This window comes from Trachypithecus francoisi, unplaced genomic scaffold (assembly GCF_009764315.1).
Source record: "Trachypithecus francoisi isolate TF-2019V2 unplaced genomic scaffold, Tfra_2.0 Lachesis_group11, whole genome shotgun sequence".
Lineage (NCBI taxonomy): Eukaryota > Metazoa > Chordata > Mammalia > Primates > Cercopithecidae > Trachypithecus > Trachypithecus francoisi.
The window spans coordinates 66,446,190-66,471,869 of record NW_022681456.1 but is presented as its reverse complement, the minus strand read 5'-3'; the positions used below and the strand labels follow the sequence as shown (position 1 = coordinate 66,471,869).

The following is a 25,680-nucleotide window of genomic DNA, read 5'->3' as shown; positions in this document are numbered from 1 at the left end:
CTGGGCTCTCCTGTTTCTCTAACCCCATTTTCCATCTCTCTAACTCTGGCCCCCTGCTTGCTACTTTCTTCCTAAATATCAACTTAGTTCCCAACCTGCCTCAGGTATCTACTTAAATGTCCCCTTAACACAGAAGCCTTCCTTGATTGCAGTTTCTAACAGAGAACCCTGGCCCTTTACAGGCAAAACGCTTTTCCAACCCCTGCTGTTTAGGAACATAACCTCTCCAACACTCTCTATTCTTTTTAAATGCCTTTTTATATTTTTCATAGCATGTATTGCCATCTGGCATGTTATATGCTTATTCATTTGTTTTGTGCTGCTTGTTACCTCCATTGAGGGCAGACACTTTGACACTTAGATTTATTGACTGATGAATAACCGGCTTCCAGATCATCTACCTGGCAAATAGTAGGTATTTGGTAAAAGTTTTTGAATGGATAAATGTGCGTTTCTGTATGTAGTAAAGTTTGCTTTTCATTTAGAAGGGGGAAAAAAGAGGTATCTTGTCTTATGCTTATTAAGCCTTCCATTTTATTAATGGCAGTGCAATGAGCTCATTGAGAAAACATATGTTATTCACAAACAAACCCGAGTTCAAGTCTTCACTCTGCCATTTAACAACTACGTCTGCAACTTAACCTCGCCAACCCTCAATTTATTAACCTGTAAAATAAGTATACTAGTACTTATTTCACAGATTTGGTGGGATTACATGAGATGATAAATATATTTACTGTGACACATAATTTGTATTTTAAAACATCTGCTGGGCGTGGTGGCTCACGCCTGCAATGCCAGCACTTTGGGAGGCCAAGGTGGGAGAATTGCTTGACTTCAGGAGTTTGAGACCAGCCTGGGCAACATGGTGAGACCTCATCTCCACAAAAATTTAAAAAATTAGCCAGGCATGGGCAGGGTGTGGTGGCTCACGTCTGTAATCCCAGCACTTTAGGAGGCCGAGGTGGGAGGAACACAAGGTCAGGAGTTCGAGACCAGCCAGCCCAATATGGTGAAACCCATCTCTACTAAAAATACAAAAAATTAGCCAGGCGTGGTGGCAGGTGCCTGTAGTTCCAGCTACTCAGGAGGCTGAGGCAGGAGGATGGCATGTACCCGGGAGGTGGAGCTTGCAGTGAGCCGAGTTGGTGCCACTGCACTCCAGCCTGGGTGACAGAGCCAGACTCTGTCTCAAACAAAACAAAATAAAACAAAACAAAAAAACACACACAAAAAAACAGAAAAAATAAAAATAAAAAAAAAAATTAGCCAGGCATGGTGGTCTGTGCCTGTAGTGTCAGCTACTCAGGTGGCTGAGGTGGGAGGATCACTTGAGCTTGGCAGATAGAGGATACAGTGAGCTGTGTTTGCACCACTGCACTCCATCCTGGGCAACAGAGCGAGACCCTGTCTCAAAGAACAAACAAAAACAGAAACAAAAACACATTGTGACTAATGCCTGTAATCCCAGCACTTTGGTAGTCTGAGGAAGGTGGATTGCTTGAACTCTGGAGCTCTGTAGCAGGGCAGCATGGCAAAACCCTGTCTCTACAAAAAATACAAAAATTATCCAGGTGTGGTGGTGCTTGCCTGTAGTTCCAGGTACTTGGGGGACTGAGGTGGGAGAATTACCTGAGCCTGGGAGACGGAGGTTGCAGTGAGCTGAGATCATGCCACTGCATTCCAGTCTGGGTGACAGAGGGAGAACCCCCCTCAAAAAACAAAAACAGAAACAAAACAAAACCCATTATCTTTGTTATTTCACAAAATTCAATAATGCACACATTTCAGTTTAAGTTGACTGTCATCTGATTCCTGAATCTGCACTGATATTGGGTAATGACCTACTAAAACAGAACCTTTACTGTGATTTCAGGAAAAATGCTTAACATGATTATATGACAGATTGAAAGTGAAGTTATTAAAGGATAGAAGAAAATGAAAAATGAGTTCAGTTGAGGGGTCATGTGTTTGGTATTTTTGCTCTATATAAACCTTTCAAAATGTGTTTAGTCAAATTGGTCTGTCTTTTCTTTTATGACTTTTAGGTTTTGTACCATAGAAAAAAGGCTTTCCCTACTCAAAGATCATAAGTACATTAATACAATATTTTCTTCTAAAATTGTTATGGCTATTTTTTTACATTTAAATTTTAGATATGTCTAGCATTTATTTTCATATTTTTTTTGAAATAGCTCTCCATGTATCCATAATGAAATAATTCACTGTCCCAGTACTGCAGTGTTGATAATTTATACTACCATTAATACTCTTAAATAGCTAGTAGAATTAATCTCTTTCTTTTAGGGTTTTTCAGAAATTTCATGATTTTTCTCAGATGTTAATTTCAGTTGTAAACAAGCCTTTTGATAGTTTGTTCACTATCATACAAAGTTTATTAAAAATTTTCTTATCATTACAATATTGAATCTTTCTGTGAACAAGATAACTACTTCTTTTTATTTGGCTACTTTTATGCCCTTTGGTCAAATTTTAAAGTTCTAAAAATATATATGTTAAGTTTGTTCTTAGATATTTTATAATGTTTTCAGATATTATTATAAATGAGCCATTGTCTTCCATTACATTTTTATAACACTATTATTTGACATAGAAAATCTTTAAAAAAATTTTTTTACTGTTTTTCTTTTCTATTATTATACCTTGAGTTCTGGGGTACATGTGCAGAACGTGCAGGTTTGTTACATAGGTATACATGTGCCATGGTAGTTTGCTGCACCATCAACCTGTCATCTACTTTAGGTATTTCTCCTAATGCTATCTCTTGCCTAGCCCCCCACTCCCCAGTAGACCCCTGTGTGTGGTGTTCCCCTCCCTCTATCCATGTGTTCTCATTGTTCACCTTCCACCTATGAGTGAGAACATACAGTGTTTGGTTTTCTCTTCTTGTTTTAGTTTGCTGAGAATGATGGTTTCCAGTTTCATCCATGTCCTTGCAAAGGACATGAACTCATCCTTTTTATGGTTGCATAGTATTCCATGGTATATACATGTCACATTTTCTTTAGTCTATCATTGATGGACATTTGGGTTGGTTCCAAGTCTTTGCTATCATGAACAGTGCCACAATAAACATATGTGTGCATGTGTCTTTACAGTAGAATGATTTATAATCCTTTGGGTATATACCCAGTAATGGGATTGCTGGGTCAAATGGTATTTCTGGTTCTAGATACTTGAGGAATCACCACACTGTCTTCCACAATGGTTGAACTAATTTACACTCCCACCAACAGTGTAAAAGCATTCCTATTTCTCCATATCCTCTCCAGCATCTGTTGTTTCCTGACTTTTTAATGATAGCCATTCTAACTGGCATGAGATGGTATCTCATTGCGGTTTTGATTTGCATTTCTCTAATGACCAGTGATGATGAGCTTTTTTCATATAGTTGTTGGCTACATAAATGTCTTCTTTTGAGAAGCGTCTGTTCATATCCTTTGCCCACTTTTTGATGAGGTTGTTTTTTTCTTGTAAATTTGAGTTCTTTGTAGATTCTGGATATTAGCCTTTTGTCAGATGGATAGATTGCAAAAGTTTTCTCCCATTCTGTAGGTTGCCTGTTCACTCTGATGATAGTTTCTTTTGCTGTGCAGAAGCTCTTTAGTTTAATTAGATCCCATTTGCCAATTTTGGCTTTTGTTGCCATTGCTTTTGGTGTTTTAGTCATGAAGTCTTTGACCATGCCTATGTCCTGAATGGTATTACCTAGGTTTTCTTCTAGGGTTTTTATAGTTTTAGGTCTTACATTTAAGTCTTTACTCCGTCTTGAGTTAATTTTTGTATAAGGTGTAAGGAAGGGGTCCAGTTTCAGTTTTCTGCATATCCCCGTTGCTTGTTTTTGTCAGGTTTGTCAAAGATCAGATGGTTGTAGATGTGTGGTGTTATTTCTGAGGCCTCTGTTCTGTCCCATTGGTCTATATATTTGTTTTGGTAACAGTACCATGCTGTTTTGGTTACTGTAGCCTTGTAGTATAGTTTGAAGTCAGGTAGCATGATGCCTCCAGCTTTGTTCTTTTTGTTTAGGATTGACTTGGCTATGCGGGCTCTTTTTTGGTTCCATATGAAATTTAAAGTAGTTTTTTCCAATTCAGTGAAGTAAGTCAATGGTAGCTTGATGGGGAGAGCATTGAATCTGTAAATTACTTTGGGCAGTATGGCCATTTTCATGATATTGATTATTCCTATCCATGAACATGGAATGTTTTTCCATTTATTTGTGTCCTCTCTTATTTCCTTGAGCCGTGGTTTTGTAGTTCTCCTTGAAGAGGTCCTTCACATCCCTTGAAGGTGTATTCCTAGGTATTTTATTCTTTTTGTAGCAATTGTGAATGGGAGTTCTCTCATGATTTGGCTCTCCGTTTGTCTGTTATTGGTGTATAGGAATGCTTGTGATTTTTCACATTGATTTTGTATCCTGAGCCTTTCCTGAAGTTGCTAATCAGCTTGAGGAGATTTGGGGCTGAGACGATGGGGTTTTCTAAATATACAATCATGTCATCTGCAAACAAAGAAAATTTGACTTCCTCTTTTCCTATTTGAATACCTTTATTTCTTTCTCTTGCCTGATTGCCCTGGCCAGAACTTCCAATGCCATGTTGAATAGGAGTGGTGAGAGAGGGTATCCTTGTCTTGTGCTGGTTTTCAAAGGGAATGCTTCCCGTTTTTGCCCATACAGTATGATATTGGCTGTGGGTTTGTTATAGTTCTTATTATTTTGAGATACATTCCATCAATATCTAGTTCATTGAAAGTTTTTAGCATGAAGTGCTGTTGAATTTTGTCAAAGGTCTTTTCTGCATCTATTGAGAAAATCATGTGGTTTTTGACATTAGTTCTGTTTATGTGATGGATTACGTTTGTTGATGTGCATATGTTGAACCAGCCTTGCATCCCAGGGATGAAGCTGACTTGATCGTGGTGGATAAGCTTTTTGATGTGCTGCTGGATTCAGTTTGCCAGTATTTTATTGAGGATTTTCACATCGATGTCCACCAGGGATACTGGCCTGAAATTTTCTTTTTTGTTGTTGTCGTGTCTCTGCCAGGTTTTGGTATCAGGATGATGCTGGCCTCATAAAATGAGTTAGGAAGGATTCCCCTGTTTTCTATTGTTTGAAATAGTTTCAGAAGGAATGGTACCAGTTCCTCTTTGACCTCTGGTAGAATTTGGCTGTGAATCTGTCTGGTCTTGGACTTTTTTCTGTTGGTAAGCTATTAATTACTGCCTTAGTTTCAGAACTTGTTATTGGTCCATTCAGAGATTTGACTTCTCCCTGGTTTAGACTTGGGAGGGTGTATATGTCCATTAATTTATCCATTTCTTCTAGATTTTCTAGTTTATTTGCATAGAGGTGTTTTTCTGATGGTAGTTTGTATTTCTGTGGGATCAATACTGATGTCCCCTTTATCAGTTTTTACTCTATTTGGTTCTTCTCTCTTTTGTTCTTTATTAGTCTGGCTAGTGGTCTATCTATTTTGTTGATCTTTTCAAAAAACAAGCTCCTGGATTCACTGATTTTTTGAAGGGTTTTTCATATCTCTGTCTCCTTCAGTTCTGCTCTGATCTTAATTATTTCTTGTCTTCTGCTAGCTTTTGAATTTGTTTGCTTTTGCTTCTCTAGTTCTTTTCATTGTGATGTTAGGGTGTCGATTTTAGATCTTTCGTGATTTCTCTTGTGGACATTTAGTGTTATAAATTTCTCTCTGAACACTGCTTTAAATGTGTCTCAGAGATTCTGGTACATTGTGTCTTTGTTCTCATTGGTTTCAAAGAACATCTTTATTTCTGTCTTCATTTTGTTATTTACCCAGTAAATCATTCAGGAGCAGGTTGTTCAGTTTCCATGTAGTTGTGTGATTTTGAGTGAGTTTCTTAATCCTGAGGTCTAACTTGATTGCACTATGATTTGAGAGACTGTTTGTTACGATTTTCATTCTTTTGCATTTGCTCAGGAGTGTTTTACTTCCAATTATGTGGTCAATTTTAGAATAAGTGCAATGTGGTGCTGAGAAGAATGTATATTCTATTGATTTGGGGTGGGGAGTTCTGTAGATGTCTGTTAGGTCCACTTGATCCAGAGCTGAGTTCAAGTCCTGGATATCCTTTTTAATGTTCTGTCTCATTGATCTGTCTAATATTGACACTGGAGTGTTAAAGTCTCCCACTATTATTGTGTGGGAATCTAAGTTTCTTTGTAGGTCTCTAAGAACTTGCTTTATGAATCTGGGTGCTCCTGTATTGGGTGCATATATATTTAGGATAGTTAGCTCTTCTTGTTGCATTGATCCCTTTACCATTAAGTAATGCCTTTCTTTGTCTCTTTTGGTCTTTGTTGGTATGAAGTCTGTTTTATCAGAGGCTAGGATTGCAATCCCTGCTTTTTGTTTGTTTGTTTTCCATTTACTTGGTAAATATTCCTCCATCCCTTTATTTTGAGCCTATGTGTGTCTTTGCAAGTGAGATGGGTCTCCTGAGTACAGTACACTGATGGGTCTTGATTCTTTATCCAATTTGCCAGTCTGTGTCTTTTAACTGGGGCATTTAGCCTGTTTACATTTAAGGTTAATATGGTTATGTGTGAATTTGATCCTGTTGTTATGATGCTAGCTGGTTGTTTTGCCCATTAGTTGATGTAGTTTCTTCATAGTGTCGATGGTCTTTACAATTTGGTATGTTTTTGCAGTGGCTGGTACCGGTTGTTCCTTTCTATGTTTAGTGCTTCCTTCAGGAGCTCTTGTAAGGCAGGGCAGGTGGTGACAAAATCTCTCAGCATTTGCTTGTCTGTAAAGGATTTTATTTTTCCTTTGCTTATGAAGCTTAGTTTGGCTGAATATGAAATTCTGGGTTGAAAATTCTTTTCTTTATGAATGTTGAATATTGGCCTCCACTCTCTTCTGGCTTGTAGGGTTTCTGCCAAGAGATCTGCTGTTGGTCTGATGGGCTTCCTTTTGTGGGTAACCTGTCCTTTCTCTCTGGTTGCCCTTAACCTTTTTTCCTTCATTACTGAATCTGATGATTATGTGTCTTGGGGTTGTTCTTCTCGAGGAATATCTTTGTGGTGTTCTCTGTATTTCCTGAATTTGAATGTTGGCCTGCCTTGCTAGGTTGGGGAAGTTCTCCTGGATAATATCCTGAAGAGTGTTTTCCAACTTGGTTCCATTCTTCCCATCACTTTCAGGTACACCAATCAAATGTAGATTTGGTCTTTTCACATAGTCCTATATTTCTTGGAGGCTTTGTTTGTTTAATTTTTTTTTCTCTAATCTTGTCTTCTCACTTTATTTCATTAAGTTGATCTTCAATCTCTGATATCCTTTCTTCTGCTTAATCAATTTGGCTACTGATACTTGTGGATGTTTCACGAAGTTCTTGTGCTGTGTTTTTCAGCTCCATCAGATCATTTATGTTCTTCTCTAAACTGGTCATTCTAGTCAACAATTCCTCTAACCTTTTTTCAAGGTTCTTAGCTTCCTTGCATTGGGTTAGAACATGCTCCTTTAGCTCAGAGGAGTTGGTTATTATCCACCTTCTGAAGCCTACTTCTGTCAATTCGTCAAATTCATTTTCTATCTTGTTTTGTTCCTTTGCTTGAGAGGAGTTGTGATCCTTTGGAGGAGAAGAGGCATTCTGGTTTTTGGAATTTTCAGCCATTTTGCACTGGTTTCTCCCCATCTTCATGGATTTATCTACCTTTGGTCTTTGATTTTGGTGACCTTTGGATGGGGTCTCTGAGTGGATGTCCCTTTTGTTGATGTTGATGCTATTCCTTCCTGTTTGTTAGTTTTCCTTCTAACAGTCAGGTCCCTCTGCTGCAGGTCTGCTGGAGTTTGCTGGAGGTCCACTCCAGACCCTGTTTGCCTGGGTATCACCAGCAGAGACTGCAGAACAGCAAAGATTGCTGCCAGTTCTTTCCTCTGGAAGCTTCGTCCCAGAGGGGTACCCGCCAGATGCTAGTGAGAGCTCTCCTGTATGAGGTGTCTTTTGGCCCCTACTGTGAGGTGTCCCCCAGTCAGGATACATGGGGGCCAGGGACCCACTTGAGGAGGCAGGCTCACCCTTAGCAGAGCTTGAATGCTGTGCTGGGAGATCTGCTCTCTTCTTAGCCATCAGGCAGGGACGTTTAAGTCTGCTGAAGCTGCACCCACCGCCACCCCTTCCCCCAGGTACTCTGTCCCAGGGAGATGGGGGTTTTATCTGTAAGTCCCTGACTGGGGCTGCTGCCTTTTTTTCAGAGATTCCCTGCTCAGAGAGGAGGAATCTAGAGAGGCAGTCTGGCCACAGCAGCCTTGCTGAGCTGTGGTGGGCTCCACCCAGTTTGAACTTCCCGGTGGCTTTGTTTACACTATGAGGGTAAAACCACCTACTCAAGCCTCAGCAATGGCAGACGCCCCTCCCCTCAGCAAGCTCTAGCATCCTAGGTTGACCTCAGACTGCTGTGCTGGCAGCCAGAATTTCAAGCCAGTGGATCTTAGCTTCTGGTCTCCATGGGGGTGGGACCCAGTGAGCCAGACCACTTGGCTGCATGACTTCAACCCCTTTTGCAGGGGAGTGAACAGTTCTGTCTTGCTGGCATTCCAGGTGGCACTGGGGTATGAAAAAATCCTCCTGCAGCTAGCTCAGTGTCTGCCCATATGGCTGCCCGGTTTTGTGCTTGAAACCCAGGGCCCTGGTGGCATAGGCACCGGAAGGAATCTCCTGTTCTGCGGGTTGCGAAGACCATGGGAAAAGCGCAGTATCTGGGCCAGAGTGCACTGTTCCTCATGGCATAGTCCCTCAGGGCTTCCCTTGGCTGGGGGTGGGGGGAATCCCCCGACCCCTTGTGCTTCCCAGGTGAGGCGACGCCCCATCCTTCTTTGGCTCGCTCTCCATGGGCTGCACCCACTGTCCAACCAGTCCCAGTGAGATGAACCAGGTACCTCAGTTGGAAATGCAGAAATCACCTGCCTTCTGTATCAATCGCGCTGGGAGCTGGAGACCTGAGCTGTTCCTATTCAGCCATGTTGCCAGCAAATACAGAAAAGCTTTTGATAAACTTACTAAGTTCTCTTTTTGCCAATAATATACTTCTTTTTCATTTATTCTTTTTTTTAAAATTTGTTTGTTTTTAGAGATTGGGACCCCCTGTGTTACTCAGGCTGGTCTCAAATGCCTGGCCTTAAACGATCCTCCCACCTTGGCCTCCTAAAGTGCTGGAATTGCAGGTGTGAGCCAATCATTTATTCTTTTGAGTTCTCTAGGTACGGGAAAAATAATTTTTCTACTTCCTTCCCATTTCTATACTGGATAGTATTGTCTGAAAAGCTGAATAATACTGGAGTTACTGGATATCCTTATCATGTTCCCAATGGTAATGAGAATTTTTCTACCATCTCATCATTAGCCATGAGGTTCTTTATGTCTACTTTACTAAGATTTTGTATCATAAAAGTCAGGTATGGCCAGGTGCAGTGGCTCATGCCTGTAATCCTAGCACTTTGGGAGGCCAAGGCGGGTGGATTGTGAGGTCAGGAGTTCAAGACCATCGTGGCCATGATGGTGAAACCCTGTTTCTACTAAAAATACAAAAAGTAGCCAGACATGGTGGTGGGTGCCTGTAATCCCAGTGAATAGTTTCTACTCAGGAGGCGGAGGCAGAGAATTGCCTGAACCCGGGAGGTGGAGGTTGCAGTGAGCTGAGATTGCGCCACTGTACTCCAGCCTGGGCCACAGAGTGAGACTCCGTCTCAAAAAACAAAAAAGTCAAGTATATATATATATTTTTTGTATACAAGTAATTTATTTATTTTTAAGAGACAAGGCCTTGCTCTGTCATCCAGGCTGGAGTGCAGTGGTGTAATCACAGCTCATTACAATCTGGAGCTCCCAGGCTCAAGGGATTCTCCCACCTCAGCTTCCTGAGTAGCTAGAACTGCAGGCATGGGTCATCAGGCCTGGCTGATTTTTTCCATTTTTTTATGAAGACAGGGTTTCACTATGTTGCTCAGGCTGGTCTCAAACTCCTGACCTCAAGTGATCCTTGTGCCTTGGCCTCCCAAAGTGCTGGGATTATAGGTGTGAGCCACCACACTCAGCCAGGAGTAGATTTTTTTATCTTGTCAAAAAATAAAGGATACATATTTACATAATTTATCATTTATATTTATTTAATAATATATATTATATATATATACTGATTTTATAGCATGTAGGGCCTTGAACTTTTTATTATTTTCTTACTTGACTCAAAAATATGATAAATTATATAAACGTATTTGTTAACTTTGAACCATTTTTGCATTCTAGAATCTCTTGACTTGGTTATGGTGTAATACTCTTTAATACACTATCCAATTATAGTTGCTAAAATCACACTTAAGATTTTAATGTCAACATTCATAAGTGAGCTTGGTCTTTTCTTTTTAGACTCTATTTAGGTCAGATTTTTGTACGAGTGTTATGCTGACTTTGCAGAACAAGCCTTTCTTTTCACAGCCCTTTTTTCCCCATGCACTCTTGGAAAGTTTAAATAGTATTGAAATTAATTTTTCCTCAAAAGTTTTGAGGATTTCCCTTATGAAACATGTACTTTTAGGCAATTTAGGATTTTGGTAAGTTTCTCAATTTATTCCATAGTTACCAGTCTGTGTTTTCTGTCTCTTCAGGGTTCAGCTTTGATGATTTTTTTCCAAAAAAATTATTTGTTTTCAGATTTATTTGCTTTCAATGTTGCAAAGACTTTGTTAGGAGCCTTCCTATTTCCCATTCCTCAGATTTCTATTGATGGAAGAGAATGTATGAGTATGATATTTCTGACTGCTTTGTCACCCTAGCTGTCTCTCCCCAAGGGAGGGGGAGTGACTTCTTTGGCTGTGAAACTGGGAGCTTAGCTGAACATGAGTGACTTGGCTTTATCTCTTCCAAAGGAGCTGCTCCTCAGAATTCACATGCTCACTTTGGTTCCAGGAGAGTGGCCTGGCCCTGCGGGACCTGACAGTGGGTTGGACGGTTTTTTATCTCTGGAGTGTTGGGTTGTGATTCTAAGCCTTGTATTCTAATCAGCTTAACAACAACAGGTCTGACTTTTGATCTTTATTGATTTAATGCCTCTCTCTTAGTTCTCCATATTTTCTCACTTGGGAGGAGGAAAGAGTGGTTTTATTTGTTAGGACCTTCAAACCCTTAATATTGACTTTAATAGATGACTAAGGACTAGAATTTAGGGGATAAAATAAAACATAGAAATGGAGACTTCTTAAAGGCCAGCTTGGATAGTTTGGGACTATGTCAAGACATCTAGGTATTTGAGAAGTAGTTTATAACCATTATTGTCCTGTACCTGGTCTTCATCTAGCATGGGCCTTAGTGTGGAGAGAAAGAGAGGGCAGCTCTGTAGCTCATTGACACCAAATGCTGCACCTTTGCTTTCACCAAAGCAAACAGCTAGGACAAGGATTAAATGATCAGAAAAGAATCTTTTAGTTTCAGTTAAAGCAGATTGAGATTCAGTGTGCAGATTTTGTAAGTATTGTGGGTGCAATGAATTTCTCTCCGTAACTTTTTATTCTCAGCAAGGACTGCCGAGAGCTAAGTTATATAAGAGCTCTCAAACTTAAATGTGCAAACAAATCTCTCAGGGGTCCTGTTAAAATGCAGATTTGGATTCTGTAATTCTGGGGGAGAACCCAAGATTTTGCATTTCTAGCAAGTTTCAGGTGATGCTGCTGCTGCTGATCTGAGAGATGCACATTAGTGAGGTGTTAGACTTTGCTTAGCAGACATTAGATTAGCAGACCCCAGTTTGATTTCTTGTTACCTTGTTTTGAACAGCATTCAAGGTGAAAGAGGCCATTTTGGACTCACGCAGCTTGTCATAGGCTTTGGTTTCAGATTAAGCTTCACCATGTGGCCTCCAGTTGGCGCTGCATGTGCTAATCACGTAAATTCTGATCTGGCTCCAAATGTCAGTGACCCAGACTATCTCTTTACTATGCAGAAGTGGTAGATTTCATTAATAATAAAAAAAATTAAAAGTAAACTGAACTTTTGTTGTATAGCAAATCTGTCATCTTCTTGGTGTGAAATGGAGAAACAATTCAGTGAACTTATTTCAAATTTTCAGGCTAAAGCAGGCGATTTTAGAAGACTTGTGCCTGGAATACTCGGAGAATCATGTTTCCTGGGGAAATCAAGGAGGAACTAGATTGGTATGTAAAAATATGCTTTCCACTACCGTTGGTATTTAAAAATATGCATGCCCACTACCATTAAAACAGGGATTATGAGCAAATGAAAGAAAAATTAAGGAAGACAGACTGATAAAGACTGCAAGAAGAGAGAGAGTTTCCCTCTGAGAAAAAGTGAGACCTTACAGGATAGACTAGCTACATATATGGAAAAAATATATACTCATATCCAACTGCTTTTAAATATAGGCTTGCAAAAGGAAAGATATTTTGGTATTTATCTGAATAGAGAGGGGTTGCTAGAGAATAGAGAAATCTAGACAAGAATTAGAAGAAGCAATGTTCAGACAGTAAGAGCAAAGAAGGCCCAAGAGTGCTAGCATTATACAAGATTGAGAAAGGAAGCCCCTTAAGAAGGTTAAGCAATTAAAAACCTTAGCTAGGCCACCCTGAAAGGAGAGAACCCCAGCAGGGAAGAACACAGTCCACTGCAGGAAAAGCTGCGGCAGAATGATCATCACTGTAAGCCCAGAACATTCAGAAGCCGAGGAAAGAAAGGGCCTTCAGGAGATCAGGATAGTTATTAGCCCTTATGAAAGCCCTCAGGGCACAGGCTTTAGAAAGCCTCATAGGCACTCGTGCTCAGAAATTGGCTGAGAGATCCCCTAGCAGAAATACATGTGAAGACAAGAAGAAAACTGTCCCTTGGAGCCAGGTGTCATGGGCTTCAGCAGTCACATTGCAAGAGACAGCAGTAGCTGCCACAGTGTTGCTGACAGGTGCTGCTGAGTCTCTGGGATGTGACAGACCCCAGTGGCATGTATCAGATTCTACTAAGAACTAGTTCTGACTATGTTATTTTGTTACATTAACTGCTCTAGGGGCTGTGGATTTACTTGAATTATTTTAAACTTTGGCAGGTGTGAGGCTGGTGGGTCATATTTGAGATTTTTTAGTCCTTTGAACTTTCCACTTTTAATCAAAGGGAAAACAAAATCCCATAAAAGAAAACCGGCACACAGGGAAAATGTTTTCTAACAAATGTGACAAAGGCTAATTTTCTTAATGCAAAAAACCTAAAATGCAGTATAAAAAAATGGGCAACAAATATGAACAAGCAATTTACAGAAGAGATAATTGAAAGCTTTTTAAGCAAATTAAAATACTCAACCTCATCTGTAATTTTAAAAATGCAAAATAAAACAAAGTCCTTTTTTACCTACTAGATTGACAACAAAGTTTTAAATGCAAAAATGCACTATGCTGAAGATGTGAGAACACAGGCATCTCGGCATTTCTGGCAGAGTGTAAATTGAAAAACCTTCTTTGAGGCTGGGCGCGGTGGCTCACGCCTGTAATCCCAGCACTTTGGGAGGCCGAGGAGGGCGAATCACAACGTCAGGCATTTGAGACAAGCCTGGCTAACACAGTGAAACCCCATCTGTACTAAAACTACAAAAATTAACCGGGTATGGTGGAGTGTGCCTGTAGTCCTAGCTACTCGGGAGGCTGAGGCAGAAGAATTGCTTGAACCTGAGAGGCAGATGTTGCAGTGAGCTGAGATCGCACCACTGCACTCTAGCCTGGGTGACATAGAGAGACTCCATCTCCAAAAAAAAAAAGAAAAAAGAAAAAAGAAAAGCCTTCTTTGGAGAATAACTTACCAATATTAATAAAAATGTTTTAAGCCCATAGTCTTTGACCTAGCAATCCAACTTGTAGAAAATATTTCTACAGAAAAAAGTTACATGTAGGCACAAAGATACAATGACTGTGCGATTATGAGAGTATATATCCCAAAGCATTGTTTGTAGCCTGACAGCAATTTTAATATTCATCAACTGGGAAATGGTTCAATATATTATGGTGCATTTATATAATGAAATGCTATGTAGTCATTAAATGAGTAAGATTTATGCTGATGTGGCTATAGTCTGCAAGACAGATTACTAATCAGTTAGAACAATGTACAGAATATTGTGAATAGGATGCCATGGTTTGTAGGGAAAATGTGAGGTAGTAAATTTATATGCATAAATGCATTGGATATGTTTTATTTTCTATTTCAATGCAATCAGCACTTACCCCTAACTCCAGCCACCGGTGTAATGACCAGTGCTTTGTAGGGTTCAGCAAGCTTCACACTGGTGCACCGTGACAGTGTCTCTTCTCAGGCCTGCACTGTGTACTATTTGCCCCTGCCTGTCTTAGTCAGCCCAGGCTACCATAACAAGTACCATAGACTAGGTGGCTTAGAAAATCCAAGATCATAGTGCCAGTCCATTCAGCTCCTGGTAAGGGCTTTCTTCTCAGTTTTCAAAAGGCTGTCTTCTGTCTGTGTCCTCACATGGCAGAGACAGTGAACTTCAGTCTCTTCCTTTTCTTATAAGGACACTAACTCCATCATGGGGCCTCCAGCCTCATGACCTCATTAAAACCTAATTACCAACAAAGGCTCCACTTCCAAGTAATATCACGTTGAGAGGTTAGGGCTTCAACATAGGAATTATGGAGGGACACAAACCTTCAGTCTATGACACTGTCCCAAGGCTTCTCTGAAGCTGCAGAGAGAGAGAGAGACTCTCACACAAACCCATTCAACATTCATGCACTTGCAGTGTAGAAGTGTGAGGAATTAACTGGTTGGATACCCTCCATCAATAAAGGACAGGAACCACTAGATAAATGCTTCTCATTTCACACTCAGGTGGACAGTTGAGAGTCACAGCTTATGAAGCTTTCCAGAAGCCCCATCAGAATCCAGCTCTTGTTACTCACGGTAGTGGCCAATTCAATGCTCCGTTTCCTCATCGCCTTTTTCTCTTAACTCTTTTAACTCCCACTGATTGCTACTCCTTCTCCTTGGGATCATGTTGTCAGACTACCTACAAAAAAGCTTTGTATCAGCTCTGATTTCAGGAGAACACAAGCTAAGAAAATATATATGCTTGCATATGTATAAAATAGTTCTAAAAAATAAAATATGTAACCAATAACCATTGTTTACCTCTTTGATGGAGACAGAGCTATGAGAAGAAAGTCTTTATTTTTAGTATATGTCTTTCTGTACCTTTGAATTTTTAAAAATGTGTACATGAATTACATATTAAAGAGTTTTTTTAAAGTGTGACATTTTGGGTCACACCTTCACTCAAAACTTTCAGACTTTGCTGCATTATTTTGACATTGATAATTGCTGCAGTAAGATTTGAGGTCAGTCTCAGATACTTTTTTTCCTTATCAGTGACTTACTATTTCTGCCTTACTTGATGAAAACTTTATTGAGTTTATATTTGATATTCAGCAACTTTACCAGGATATACTTTGTGTCAATGTTCTGTCTCAACATTTCCCTAAACCTATGTACTTTTAGTTTGCACATGTTCCCTTCCATTTTAGAAAATGTTTATTCTATTTTATTTTCAGGTTAGTTTTTTCTCTGTTCCATGAATTGGGTTGTCACTTTCAAAGACTCCAATTATACTTGTGTTGAAATGTCATTGTCTTTCCATTCTGTTGTCTTTTTATTTACTTTATAGATTTCCTTTTCCTTTGCATTTTTGCTTACTTTAAGTAAGTTTTTTCTTTCATCTATGTTACCAGTGTTCTTAGCCATATATTTATTTATTTATTTATTTTTCCAATGTCCTTATGTTTCCAGTGCCATGTTAAGCATGGAGTAATTGAAACCAGACAGCCAGATTTGAATCTTAGCTCCAAAGCTTTCCACTTGTGTGACTTTCCACTTGTGAAGCAAATTTTATAGCTTCGCTGTGAGGAAGTTTCTATTTTTAAGTCTTATTCTCTTACATAATTATCTACATCTCTGAGTAAAAGAACCTTTCAAGGTTTGTATTTCATAATAGGCAGTCATACAAAGTCCACTTGGCCTCTTGAATTGCTGACAAAATGGTTTCTGGTGATTCCCAATTCTTTGAAAGAGGCAACCTTCACTCTAAGTTTGTTACTTTAGCTCTTCATTCAAGTCCTGCTGAGAGGCGGTATATTAAAATGGCTGAAGAGTATGGGCTCTGAAATCAATATGCCAGTTTCAAATCCTGGCTTTACCCCTTCAGAGCTCTGTGTTCTTTGCAAAGCTACTTAACCATTTGTACTTCAAATTCCTCATCTGTAAAATGAGAAAACAATAACCCTTACCTTACGGTGTTCTTGTGAGGATTATATGTGTAATGTACTCAAAATATTTCAACAGTGTCTGGCTCAGTGGGCTCTTTATAATTATTCAGTCTTGTAACTACTATTACATACTCATCTTTTTTTATAATAGTGTTTTTGAGCTTTAATTTGTTTATGTAGTCTCCAATTATATTTTTCATCTTATATTGTTTTATCATCTTTTTTTGGCTGTCTTTTTCATTGTTTTCCTATTCCTCTTCAGATTAGAGCACTCATAATGGGAAATTTTCTTCTGATCTGTTCAGTTATGTTTTCTCCCAGAACGAATGGTTTATCTACCATATATATCCTTTTTTTGCCTTTTTAAAAATGATAACCTCTTTTGCACAGTTAACATGCTTTCCCTTCCTCCTTTCCATTTTTCTTGCAGTCAGCTTTATTAAGACCTTGTGTTTCTGTCTCATAAGTTTAGCTTGCTGGTAGAGTACATTTTGTTTTCTGTATCCTATGGCCTAGAGAATGGATAATTCAGCAGTAATTTTGTTTAGATTCACCTGCTAGGGCCCTTTCTACCACTGTGGGGCTTTATCCTATGTTAGTGGGTACTGTCTTTAGACTTCAGATCATTTTCCCAATTCAAGATGGGGCCTTGGAAGCTCTACTTCTAACAGAAATGATTTGTCTTAGGTGTTCATTATATGGCATCGCTGTCCTCCCTCTAGCTGCCATTGCCATACTTATCTCAGCAAGTAGAGAAAAAAAGAAATGCGGAACCATGAGTCTGGCAAACACACATATTTTCAAGTTAAGTGGCTTCAGACAGGATGACTGTCAGTTGGTAAGTGAAACTCTTTCTCCTGGGTCTCTTATTCCTTAGAAGTTTCCCCTTACTTACCTGTGGTCTTCTATTCTGCTTCTATTCTATTCTTCTGTTTATAACTACATGCACTTACCACGTTCCTACTTTGCTTTTGAGTTTCTTTCTTGCCAAAAAAAAAAAAAAAAATTGACAGTGTTAAGCTCCTGGAAGTTTTCCTGCTCCGAGGTGTGCTACTACTTCCACGTCGTTTCCGTCAGGATAATTATACTAGGCCTTCTGTTTAGTTTTCTTCAAATTAGTGGCAGGGGTAGGAAGCGAAGTTTAGGACCTTTGCTGTTTCCTAAAATATTGCCTCCCTTCTTTCTTTGATTATTTCTGGCGGTATTTTTTTGTTTGCTTGTTTTTGCTAAATGCCATGCTTTTTGTCTTATTTGAGAGAGGCAAAGAGTAATGATAGAAGCTATCTTGAGAAGGTAAGTTTTAAATAACCATGGTGCCCAGTTTTCCACTTCATGTATCTGTAAGGTAGACATCCAATTTCTGCTTGAATATTCTCTATTATGATCATTTATAATTTCAGTTACAGTCAGACCATTTTACTGGGGAAGGGGAAGTAATTCTAATTAGTAATATTTTGTTTCTCTAGAATTTTACCTGAATACTGCCTTATTTTATCTTCTATGTATTGCACCTAAGTCTGTCATGTGGAGTTATACAGAGTCAATTGAATAATTAAAGAGTTTACACATCTATATTTTCAGTTTTCTCTCCTCTGGGCCAGTGGTTCCTACCTCCTTCAATCCCCCTCATGTGATATGATTTCACAATTGCTAATTGCTATATTGGTAAATATCCAGATATTAGATATTGGTAAACATCTAAATATCTAGATAATTGGTAAATATATTTTAAGATGTTGTGACTATAATGGAATATACCAATCCAAATGACTAGAAAAGGCAAATGACTCTCCTGGTGCTGAACCATGCATATTAGCAGTCAGTAGCAAGGAGGATAGGACTCTGATTGTAGGTGGCGTCGCCTGAAGAAACAGGATGAAGAACATGTTTCATTAGTGTTTTGCAGTTGTATGCCTGAGAATCTAACTCTGGCTAACTGAATCAGAAAGGGAATGTATCAGAAGGGTATTGTGGATTTCACATAGTTGAATGAAAAACCGGAGAATCAGACTGGGAAATAAGACAGAAACCAGGACAAAAATTACCTGTTTGTAAAGGTATTACTGCTGGAAAAAAATGAACTTCAGCAGTTTCTTCTATCTTCCCAGCACTGTTTTGAGCAGACAGAGTCCTAAGTGGATGCCTAATTGGCTGATCTTGGGACACATGCCTGCTCCCTGCATGTACTGAGGCCATGAGAAGAAGGATCTGGCAAAACAAACCTCAGGGATCTCATCAAGAAGGCAGAGGACCTGGACTACCCATGGCATCCAAACTGAGCACAGTTTTAGAGATAATTCCCATAGAAGAGACAGGATTTCTAGAAAATGGAAATAGCCCACTATTAGAAAAGAATGGTCATTTACTGAGGTGCAACTATAATTTGGTAAAATACAATTTTGTTTAAAATCATTTAATTTTGTTCCACATCATTTCCCTTTGAAGATATTTGAATTGCCAGGGACATTAATATTATCAAGGAGATTTGCTGTTTCACCCAAATATGAGATGTCCACTTTGGGATTAGATCCCAGGCCTGCCTCATTCAAATTTCCTTTTCCCTCAGTCTTTTCTTGCAGGAAAGGTAACTATCAAAGGCTCTACAGTGGAAATCAATATCTGTGACAGGCAGAGCAGGATCAACAAGGAAGCTTGGCATCCAGTAGTGAGATCATCCATCCAGCTAATAAAACGAAGTTCAGGGGTTGATCTCTAATGACAGAGTTTGTGGGTATCAGTTCAATAATGATTCATTTGTTTAATAAATGCCTACTGAATCTTTAATATGTGGCACCATAGGGCTGGACAAACAGGTCTAGTTATAGACATTTATTCATTTTTTTCAACTCACTCAACAAGTATTTATTGAACGACTATTATGTGCCATATACTGTTTTTGGCTTGGTATGGAAAGCCTGTAGGAATCTCTGTTATAATTTTGGGAATTTGCCCAACCTGCTCTTTAGATGGTGCTAAGCACTGACTTGTGTGCTCCCAAAATTTATCTGTTGAAGCTCGAAGTTCCAATGTGATGATATTTGGAGATGGGACCTTTGGGAGATAATTAAGGTTAGATGAGATCATGAGGATGGGGCCCTTATGATGGGATTAGTGCTCTTATAAGAAAACACACCAGAATGCCTGCTTGCTCTCTCTCTTTCTGCCATGTGAAGACACAGTATGAAGGCAGTTTATTGCAAGCCTAAGAGAGAACCCTTGCCAGAATTGGACTTCCAGTCTCCAGAACCATGAAAACGTAAACTTCTGTTGTTTAAGCCACCCAGTCTATGGTATTTTGTTCTGGAAGCCCAATCTGACTAACATGGTTGGAGTCCAGTGCTTTGCCTGAAGAAAGTACATCTCTAAAACTAAACATTTTGCTCATTGAAGCTTAGTTTGAAATAATTAAGACTTTGGTCATGAAAATCTTAGACAGAATCCATTCAGTGACTACCTTTATTCTGAATTGGCAGACAGTTGTTCTGATAGATCTGCGAAGATTCTTTTGACAACAATTTCTCCAACTTCAGATATGTTGAAAAACAAAATAAATATGTTAATAATTAGCATGATGTAATGAACTTCAGTAGTAAATTGAGACTAGAACAGATTAGGGGTACCAGGAACCTTGTTTGTAAGTGGCATATACAAACAGTTGCATCAAAACTTGCTAAAGTGGCCAAGTGCGGTGGCTCATGTCTGTAATCCCAGCACTTTGGGAAGCTGAGGCAGGTGGATCACCTGAGGTCAGGAGTTTGAGATCAGCCTGGCTAACATGCTGAAACCCTGTCTCTACTAATAATACAAAAATTAGCCAGACATGGTGGTACATGACTGTAATCCCAGCTACTTAGGAGACTGAGGCAGGAGAATTGCTTGAACCCGGGAGGCAGAAATTACAGTGAGCTGGGATCACACCATTGCACTCCAGCCTGGGCAATAAGAGCAAAACTCTGTTTCAAACACACACACACACACACACACACACACACACACACACAAGAAAGCAAAACAACAACAACAAAAAAACTTGCTAAAGCACTGGAAGTATTGAGGCCATTTATTAAAGAAATGCTGTATAAAATAATAGCAGAAGAAATGAGAATGGAAAGAGATTTCTGAAAAATAATTGTAAGTGACTTTAGGGAAGTATTAGTTTTGTTAAAGGGTAGTCAGGAGTGCAGAATACATAAAAGACTTGATTTTGCCTATAAAGCAGTAGTTTTTATTAAAGAATATAGCAAGAGGAATAGATTGTTGGAAGGATAGTTTGGTTCATTGTTAGAAACTCACTGCCTTCTAACCTATCCCTCCCTCCTTAAGAGGCATGCCCTACTGGACTTTAAATTTTTTTGGTTCAACGCACAGGAACAGCTTAAGTTGTACCTCTTTTCAGTTGGTTTCATACCTTTGCAGAACATCCAAGGGCAACATACATATCACTATTACATTTGGATGGTGGAAGTACTGACTCCACTTTGCTCATTTTAATCAATTCTAGTCTCTTCTCACATTATAAAATCAATGTAATTTTGATAATATAAACAAAAATATTTACAGTTCCTCTATTAGTATATTTATTGGAGGTACTTCAATACATAATTTCTATGAGTAACTTTATTGAATTATGCATGTGGACCCAGATCTTAATGACAACCTCCTCTCTCTAACCTGTGACAAATATGCTGTAATGGGCAGGATAATGCACCCTGCCACACACATACACACACACAAAGGTGCTCACATCCTGGAATCTGGGAATATTTTATGTTACATGACAAAGGGGAATTAAGATTGTAGATAAAGTTAAGGTTGCTAATCAGCTGTTGTTAAAATAGGGAGATCATCCTGGATTATCTGGATGAGTCTGGTGTACTCACAAAGATCCTTGCATGTGAAAGATGGAGGCAAACGAGTTTGTGTCAAAATGTATGAGAAGGATGTAATCTGTCATGGCTGGCTTTGAAGATGAAGGGAGCCACGGGCCAAGGCATGCAGGCAACCTCTAGAAGCTTGAAAATTCAAGGAAACAGATTTGCACCTAGTCCTCCAGAAAGGAACACACCCCTGCTGACGCTTTGAAATCGTTCGGTGACACCCATGTTGGACTTCTGATCCCTAGGGCTATAAGATAATAAAGGTTGATTGTTTTAAGCCACTACATTTGTGGTAATTTGTGACAGCAGCCATAGGAAACATATACTTGCTGTACAGTAATCCCTTGGTATCCATGGGGAATTGGTTCCAGGACAACCCCCTCTCCCATGGATACCAAAATCTGCGATGCTCCAGTGTCTTATATAAAATGGTGTAGTATTTGCGCATAACCTATGCACATCCTCTCGTATACTTTAAATCACCTCTAGATTACTTATAATACCTATAATACAACATGTTATGTAAATACTTGCTATACTGTATTTTTAAAATTTATATTGTTTTTTATTGTTGTATCATTATTTTTTATTTTTCAAATATTTTTGATCCTTGGTTGAGTAAACGAGTGCAGAATCCGCTGATACAGAGAGCTAGTGTATGTATTTTGTCTTACACCTCAAAGGCAAAGTAGGTATTTAGAGAGATCAGACAATGCAAGAACATGGCTATCTACCTTCTAGAATTCTGGTTAAAGATATTCAGGAATACAATATAAAAAGATGGATCTCTCCAAATACTGATATTTGCATCAGAAGATATTTTGGTTATTCATATAATGATTGAAATGAAAACCACAAAGACTAGTGAAGAAAATACCTTTTTCTTCAGATGTAGAACAGCTTTATGGAAGGTTTAAAATTAATTCTAAATTTCAGTTTGAATAAATGGATTCTTGGAACCCTTTTGTTTTTTATCAGATTGGAGGACATCTAAAATGAAGCATGATGAAAATTCCACCCATGAAAATAGATCTTTGCAAAATGTCGTAGTAATTATTCCCAGTCTCAAGTCCATATGCAAAAGTCCAATATAGATTTTTTTTTTTTTTGGCAACTGTAAAAATAGTATTTCCCATGTACCCAAATTGTGAGTCCTGCTTATTAGAAATAATTAAGATAATAATAATGCATTGCTGCTCACTCTGGTGTCTTTAAATGGACCTAGCTGTCCACATACTAGTGTACCTGGAATGTGCAAAATCTGCTGCAGGAATTAATGTCTTATCTCTGACTATTCTGATCCGACCTGTTGCTGTTACTTATTTATTTCCTCAGTTCCTTCTTAGGCTCTCAGACTCAGGTTTGATAATTTGCCCTTGTTCCCCACACCTTTGTTCCCCCATGCCATTGACCAATCTATTTGGGACACACTCTCCTGTTTTCCCTTGGGCCTTTAGGACCCCGTTTTGGTATTTGCCTTTATCTTAGTCTGCTTGAGCTGCCATAACAAAATACCATAGACTTGGCGGTTTAAAAAACAGATTTATTTTCTCACACTTCTGGAAGCTAGAAGTCCATGATCAGGTTGCCAACTAGGTACAGTTCTGGTAAGGGTTCTCTTCCTGGCTTACAGATGGCCACCATCTCCCTGTGTGCTCACATGATTTCTTCTTTGCATAAGCATGCACAGAAAGAGAGAGCAAACAAGCAAGCTCTCTGGTGTATCTTCTTATAAAGGCACCAATCCCACCAAGAGGACCCTCATCTTCATGAATTCATCTAAACCAAATTTTCTGCAAAAGGCCACATCTCCAAATACCATCTCATTGCGGGTTAGGTCTTCAACACATGAACGGGAGGTTGGGGACAATTCAGTTCATCACAGCCTTTTTTTGTCTCATGAAGCTTGATTTGAGGTAAAAGACAACCAGAAGATGGCTTTCAAATGGTAAAAACTTAATCTCATTGATTCTATCTTTAAGGAATATGCTGCCTTTATTGTTGTCTTCAAATTGATAGCTGTGTATATTTTCAAATTCTTATTTAATTGCAATATCCCTTAATATGAGATCTATCCTCTTAACAAATTTTAAGTATACGGTGCATTATTGTTGACTATACATACAATGTACAATAAACCTCAGAAGCTTATTCATCTTACTGAACTGAAACTCTACACCTGTTGATTAATAACTCCCATCTCCTCCTACTTCCAGCTCCTGGTAACCACCATTCCAGTCTTTGTTTTCTAAGTTTGACTATTTTAGATATATCATCTAAGTGGGATCATGCAGTGCTTTCCTTTCTGTGTCTGGCTTTATTTCACCTAACATAATGTCCCCAAGGTCAATCCATGGTGTTGCCTATGACAGAATTTCCTCTTTTTTAAGGCCACGCAGTTTTCCCCTGTATGTATATACCACATTTGCTTTATCCATTTATCTGTTGATGGACATTTGTTTTCACAACTTAGCAATTGTGAATCGTGTTGCAGTGAACACAGTAGTGCTAATATCCCTTCAAGATCCTGACTTCAATTCTTTTGGATACATACTCAGAAGTGAGGTTGCTGGATCATATAATAGAAATACATTTTTAAGGACCTTTTAAGGTTTACTGTGAGTATTAACTCTACTAATTTTCTTTTTCTGTAAGATATTTTATTTCAAAATCTGAATTCTTCCACCAAGGGGATTTTTAGGAATCAAATTCTCGTAGCTGGTGAGAAACTGGTATATTGAACATATAAATTAATTACATTGTATGATATTTGATATTTTTCATTAGATATCTTCTAAAATATCACATTAATATTCATTCATTGGCTTTGTGGTATAAATCTTACTTTTAAATCAAAGTATAGAAGAGATTTTGAGAGAAATGCTCTCAAATAGCATAGCATAGATGAGATATAATTGATTATTTTATTATGCTTCAGTGCCAATTGTCTTTAAGATCCAGTAGGGAAACAGAGGGTGGCATTAAAAAAGTTTGAGTTGTGATTCAAATACCAGGTGTCCAAATGGAAACCTCTATATTAGAAGCACATTTTTCCTACAAAATTTGATCTAAGATGGGCTGGAAGGGATCTGGAGACCTGCAAGAATGTGTTTAGGGATGGCAAAGATAAGTCTCTGAGTAATGTGGGAGGAAGACTGGGTGTTGATGGTGTTTCCTTGACTGCCCTGGTCCCAGTAGCTTCCTCCTCTTGAGTCTGGCTGTGTTCATTGTTAATGTCAGGAAATCAGGCACCATTCTATGGAATGATGAAGAGGATCTCAGATAAGTAAGAATTAATTACATGGGATAGGCATTGCCTAAAAGCTGTCATTCTTTGGTTGAGCGCCTGCAGGGCACAATTGGATCTTCCTGCAGTATAATTACCACCTTACAGTGGAGTGACCTGATTTGTAAAAAGACAGCAGTAATAAAATAACATTTACATAGCAATTTATACTTTACAAAGAGATTTCATGATGATTTCTTTATTTCATCTTTGTAAAAACTCTGCAAAGTAGATAGGGCAGGGAGAGCTACCCTTTCTCTAAAAGATGAAGAAACAGAGAGAGGTTGACTTGCCCCTAATCATACAACTAGTATGTGGGAGAATCCTGGCCTCCTGGGAGCGCTCTTCCCACCACACCTTGCTCCACTGGTGAGTAGGAAAACCACCCAACTTTTCAGATCCACAGCGCAAGAGAATGTGCAGCCTGCTGCAAGAGTGTGTGTGCATGGATATGTGAAAGTCTGTGGTTATGCTACAAACAGGGAGCGTCACAGTAAAAGACTGTTTTATATAAGAGAGGTGGCACAGGGAGAAAGAGAAAGAAGGAGAGGGAGAGAGAATGAGAGTAAAAGTGAGAATAAGAGGGTGGATCTTGAGGAAAGAAAGAGGAAGATGGAACCTGAAAACTGTACACTAAAACTAAAAACCAAAATGTCAAAACTTTTTTTTGATTTTGTTTTTCAAGACGGGGTCTTGCTCTGTTGCCCAGGCTGGAGTGCAGTGGAGTGATCATAGCTCACTGCAACTTCCAGCTCCTGACCTCAGGTGATTCCCCCAACCTCAATCTCCCAAGTTGCTGGGACTACAGATACACACAACCATGCCTGGCTAAGATCTTTAAAATTTATTAATTAAAAAAAATTCGTTTTAAAGATGAGTTCTCACTATGTTGCCCAGGTGTCTCAAACTCCTGGCCTCAAGTGTTCCTCCCATCTCAGCCTCCTGAGTTGCTGGGTTTACAGGTGCAAGTCACTCCACCTGGAGTAAACATTTCTAAGGGAACAAAATAAAAGGGAGAGAACTCACAGAAATGAGACTACTCAAATCTCAAGCTCTATGTAGCATAAGCAAAACACTATCATTATAAAGAAACGCCTGAAAAAACATACAGTCTAAACTCACAGAGCTCCTTATCTGGAAGGAGCATACTATCTAAAAGGAATGATATCCGTAAAGCTCACTGGAGATAGGCTCA

General features: G+C 39.0%; 1 long non-coding RNA gene across 1 annotated transcript in view; it reads left to right on the top strand.

The window, feature by feature from the left end:
- The window catches only part of LOC117089790, a 180,233-nt gene that overhangs the window by 115,753 nt on the left and 38,800 nt on the right, over positions 1 to 25,680 (top strand). Inside the window, exons 9-11 of the long non-coding RNA XR_004439755.1 lie at positions 2,049 to 2,093; positions 12,122 to 12,206; positions 17,010 to 17,160. This is a non-coding gene — a long non-coding RNA (uncharacterized LOC117089790). The remainder of the gene's footprint in view (positions 1 to 2,048; positions 2,094 to 12,121; positions 12,207 to 17,009; positions 17,161 to 25,680) is intronic.